Source organism: Argentina anserina, chromosome 1 (assembly GCF_933775445.1).
Source record: "Argentina anserina chromosome 1, drPotAnse1.1, whole genome shotgun sequence".
NCBI lineage: Eukaryota > Viridiplantae > Streptophyta > Magnoliopsida > Rosales > Rosaceae > Argentina > Argentina anserina.
Window position 1 is genome coordinate 18,199,081 of NC_065872.1, and position 6,193 is coordinate 18,205,273.

Sequence of the window (6,193 nt, forward strand, 5' to 3'; positions counted from 1 at the left end):
ATTTTGTTCCTCAAACTACTGCTCAAATCTTATCATAAGTACCACATAATATTTTTCTTATGGTTTGTGTGTATGATGACATTACCTCGAATCTAATTCAAGTTTAAGGTTCTTATTTTGGCCACGGTTATCGTCAAGTCAAGTCTATAGCACATCTTTTAGCTAATTATGCTCATTTAAATTCTCTGAATGTTGTTTAAGATTTCGTTCCTTGTGAGTTTATCATTAATGTAATCAACAAGCAATCATCTCCTATTGATAAAAAGTTGTCCATTTCCATAACAAATATTATATTAGAAACTTCTTAAAACTCCTCTTCTCAGTTGATTCAAAAGGGACGCTGAAGATATAGATTAGAGAAGCTTTTCAAACTAAATGAGCCTAAGAAGTATGATACAGCTTAGCTTTGCAACATATATGGTTCGTATTTCACAAAACTTGTTTGAAAGTTGTTCGTTAGCTCTTTAATATCAGTCACTAGAACTTGTATAGGCCATGGTGTATTAGCTATACTATATAAACAATCAAACAATAACTTAGAAAGTTAGAATGTTCTTCCATTATGAGATGTAATTGTTGTTGTAATAACGTTGTATGCAACTCTTCTCTAAAAATAGCAGTCTTGGCTGCTAATATATTAGCAAATTTCATTAGTTTGTCACCTATCATTTTCTTAAAGAAAATAAATTGTTGAAGTCTCATTCTTGATAGTCTCATAAAATCTAATTTAACAAAAGGATAATCTAAGGACTATCATTTGATACGAATGTTTTTTGAAAATCTCCTAGTTGGTTGCTTTAAATTAGCATTACATTGGTTGTTCCGATCAATACCACCCGAAAATAAGTTTTTATTATGTCAGAGAACTAATTGGTGAAGTACAAAGTTTGTCCCAAAAATACCATATAGATCAAGTAATAATAAACTAAAGTACGTCTTGAAAATTAGTTGATCTTAACCAAAGATCGGTTAAACTTTAGCTAAGAAAGGAAAGTGTTAGTCAATTGAAGAGGATTAGGAGAACCAGCCATATTCCAAACTTAAATAGCAAAGTCAAGGTTCATGAATAAATTATCTAATTATTCATCAACAACTCCGCATAAGGGCCATGGATGATAAAAATTTGTTGGGTTAATTTTGCACAGAGATTTCAAGGAATGGATGATGAGCTGAATCTCCTCTATTTACTCATTCTGAGTTCAAGATATAGCATATTCCCTATGCTCCTCGCAATAATGTTCGCTTAATATGGTGCATGTTATTTGAGATACGTTTCACATGCGTGTAACTAGTATAGTTTGTCTAGATGAAAAGACTTGAAAGAATGCATGGGGTAATGAGAATTAGAAGTGCATGAATCACAACATATGAGATGTTTGATGTGGTGCAAGATTTTCTATTACATAATGCACTGATTTGAAGTATTAAATTTGTGGTGGTTGAGGACCTAAGCCCTAAGATTTTTTTTTTAAAGTTTGAAGAATATTATTGATTACAGGCTAGGAGTGCTTGATTGGTTACTTAAAGCTTGTTTGAAAGTGTTGATACTTCTTTTTTCACAAGCCCAAAGCCAAGGCCCGACATGCGAAAAACCTGGATCAACAATCAAAAAGTCATGTGAAGCCCAATATCAAATCAAATCAAACCTAAGCTCAACGCACAATCAACGTAAACCTAAGCTACGTCTGGGGCTTATACGAGGGTTGTAGTGTGGAATGCTACGAATTATGGAAGACCCATTATTGGAACGAAAGTCCATAAATAATCTTGGACTTGGATTCAAGGTTCCAGCCTCATGGGTTGAGTTCTAATATGAGCTAATGAGAATGAGGAATATCACATATAAAACAAGCCCAAATCCACCCCTTAAAATAATATAATACTAATTTCCTACCACTAGCAAAGATAAATCAATTACCTCCATTTTCCAACAACAAAAGAATATATTCCTAGCAGCATAGTTCAACAGAAATCTTAGAGGAATATATTCCTAGCAGCTCAGTAAGATTCCTGGATTTAAGAAAAAGTAGAAGTAATAACCCAAATAAAAAACTAATTGCACTACTATATAATATATGAGGGGGATAGTTGTTGTCAAATGGAGGGGAAAAAGGAACAAAAAACAATCTATTAATTAACCAAACTAGAGAAACCAATTTCAATATATCAAGCCTTGCTCTAGCCTTCACTTACCTTGGCCAAAATACCGTCTCACGCCATGCATCCCTCTCTCATTGAACTTCCATTCAGCTCCCTCACCACAACCTTGCATAAATCTCTTTTTTTTTATTAAATCAGGAAATCACTGCTGGGGCGGACACAACAATAAACTCCCTTGGATCTCTATCATTTAGGGTTTGCTGGGCCTATTTTTGCTTACTCAGATAAAAAGGATGAGATCATATCCTTGACCGGTAGTTTCATTGCCGTACAAGCCGGATGAAAAACACTCCCACATTTGGCAACTCCATTGGGGACTAGGTTGTGTTTCCCACCTATACTGCTTCATTAATTCACAGTAGCATCCGACTCTCTAACAAATTCTCATGCTCGCTCTAGAGGTCTCATGCTTTGATACTAATAATATGTACACGAGGCAATCAAACTTCTGCCTAAGGAACAATCCCAACAGTTTGGATAATCTTGGTACCAACAGCTCATTCTTTATATATTTTTCAAATCGTTCTGACTCCAAACTGAAGCTAAGTCTCCTAAACTCTCATTGAATTTCCATATTCCATAATCATTCGTATCCTTTTTGGCTAAAGTATTTCACACTACCTTAATAAGTTGTTTATAGCTAACAAGCACCCACAACATGCACTCGGCTATGTTCTAGGTGTCTTATACTTGCTAATCTTTGATTTGGTTTCATTGGAGGTACAATTGTCGTCTCAACTTCATGCTTGAAGTAAAACTAAATGAGTCATCCATACTCTACGTTTGAGAGGGAAATTTTAATCTCAGCAATAGACTTGGTAAATTGCTTTTTCATTTCGACGCTCAATCTCTCTATTCAACCATGCTTGTACAAGACCATGCATTCACAATTGTGTCATCCATCCGATAACATGAGGCCCGATGCTCCTGCGGTAATATTTGCCAAAGTCTCCTAATCTAAATGTCAACATTCAACAGCTCACTATCTGATCATCCATCTCAGCACCAACTTATCTGGTGTTAGCAATACTTCTCAACTCAAACTCGCCGATAACCATCCAAGGAGCACCAATAGCATATGTGCCTCATAGTTTTCTGGTGATATTCATTGTCGGAACTCATGCGAGCAAACTAGCTCGAATCATATACTTTATATCCAACAAACACACTCAGGGGTAACATTAATTTTTAGCTCATTTCAATTCACTTCCAACAATACTCTCTTCCACCACAAGACTTTTGGATCTGATACTCATGCATCAAACTCATCTCATCTGAAAAGCAACTAGTACCAACACCATATAAAATTACTACATTCACATCCTACAGCCAACAACACAATATATAACAGCAAGATCCCAGCAACGCCTCAATTAAATCCACTACCAACAGACAAAATCAATTTTAACGTATCAAGCATGTCCACTTGTACATTCAGACTTCACCATATCTATTGCACTATACAAGACTACGATTCCAAATCCATACTCTAGGGAAACCCCACAACGTACAATTTTAAAGGAAAGACACAACATTTCATACAACAGCATCCCTTCCATGCTCGGTCCAAATTACTCATTCTTAGTCACTAGTGATATTTACTAGATGCCATTAAGGAATACTCTTTTTACAAACAAGGCAAACACATTACAAACAAGCTTAGTTAGAACAAACTTTTGTTTTGCTCTTCACCTTTTTTGTCCGGTTTTTTACTCTCTTTACTACTTGTGAACCTTCGATCTATGCCATAGAACCATACCAGTCCATCATTCCTTTCCTTGTCTTTCTTCTTCAAAGCCAAACTCAAATGATTAAAGATACTTATATGTAATTTCTAGTACATGCTCCCATTTACTTAGGGGCTAACATAAATCAATAGGTCTTTCAATTCTGCAACGTACATCAAATCAACCCTTTCTCAGGAATTCTAAAATCATTGCAGGGAATAATTTCATTACATCTGCAAGATTGGATTGTCATCTAAAAGCCCCACCATTTTTGAAGCAGTAGCTATTAGCATATTTATTCATATTTTATGTTGATAGAATTGATACAAATTAGATTGCTAGCAGTCAGGCACAAAAGACTATATTAAGATATCATGCCTTATATCTTGATTGGGATATAATACAAATCAGTTTCCTATAGCTCTAGTATTATAAAACCTGATGTCGATGATCAGATAACATTATACATTCCCAACAAAAAACATATATATTCCCACCAACATGAATATCTATTCCTAGCAGCAAGCATCTATATTCCCAGTAGCAAGTATACACATTCCCAGTAGCAAGCGTAATACATTCTTAGCAATCAGTGCAATACACCTTTGACCAACATGCATAGTACAATCCCATTGACGAGCATAATACACTCACAACAACATGATACATGAAAGGAGACACTGAATTCTCGGCAATAAAGATCCAGACAAGAAGTCATTTCAGCCCAAGCAAACTCATTACATCAAACTAATGCATCATGTCATAAACAGTAGGCAAAACAAAGTAGAAATGAAAGGCTTGAAGGAATAAAATATTACTAAATGGCCCAACACTTTCCTAGCAGCAAGTCTGAGGTATGCCAAAGAACCAAGCACATGAGCCTATAAATCTCTAATCTAAGTATCAAGGTCATGAAGTTGAAGCAAATAAAATATCAAATTAAGCACATGATCATGCACAACACACATGTATTCATGTTATGCATTATCAAAGGGACAATGGGTGAGAGATACACATGCACATGCCTAAGTCATATAGTACCTATTTACACATGCTCCATGTCAATATCCTATATCTTATTTAACACATGCATATCTCATGTACTTCCACTTTGGCTACACAAACTCAATTTCCAAAGTATTTTGCTTACTCATTTACTGACCGGCAATAACTTCTGTCACACATTAAACACATTCTAAGTAATGTACTATGCTAATTCCCAACATCATATATACCATACACATTCTCAGCCACATTTTTTTTTTGCAAACAACTTAATGCATCTTCCATCATATATTCAACATAGCATATAAGCATGCACTCAACTGTTGTAACTTGGTTGTTGTTATGCATCAAACAAAACAAAGGACGAAATTCAGCTGTTGTTACTCATCAAGCAAAACATATATATATATATATATCCAAATCTCCCCCATTGACCATTTACAAGCCATGTTTTATCAAGCCAAAATTTATCAAGCAAGTCTTATCAAGCCAAAACACACAAAAAAATCCATTTAAGCATAAGCAAACAAGCAAAGAACAAATGGCTTACCAGACTTATATACTCATTCCCAGGGGCTTCCTTTATAGCCTCCTTTTGCACGAACTCGGAAGAATCATATGTGGAATTAGTCACATCACTCAAATCATCACCACCGCTAGAACCACTTTCCCTTATAATCAAGAAAAGGAATTCCTCAATTACACAAGTGACACAACAAAATGCAAAAACTAGTCATACACCGAGCAGAATCAACAAGTCAAGCAACAAAGATACAAATTAGTCATACAACAAGCACAATCTACAAGACCACAAGAAAGACACAATGTATGGTCATGCACCAAGCATGATCACCATATTTGCGAGACACATTAGAATGGCATAAGCTAATCATTTACGCATACCCAATCTTTCCTCCAATTCCTTATCATTCATACAAACTATAAACAAGCATCTCTTATTTTACAACATTCATTTTCAAGGATACATATGCTTTTTCAGTTACTAACAACAACTACTCATACATTATATTCAATTCCCGATAACCACGACTTTTAATTAGATAACTTGCTATACATGTTACTCTATTTTCAACAAGCATACAAGCTTTCTTTCAAATATCCTATGGTATGTTTCACACTAGCTTCAACATGGAAGTGCACAAAGAAGTTTCCTAATACTCCTCCATCAATCTGAAATTCCTGGCAATGGCATGACCTTCATTTATCACGGCTTTCTATCTTTGATTGTAACAAAACTTATCATATGTGTTGTTTTATCATTCATCATAAGACATATTCCA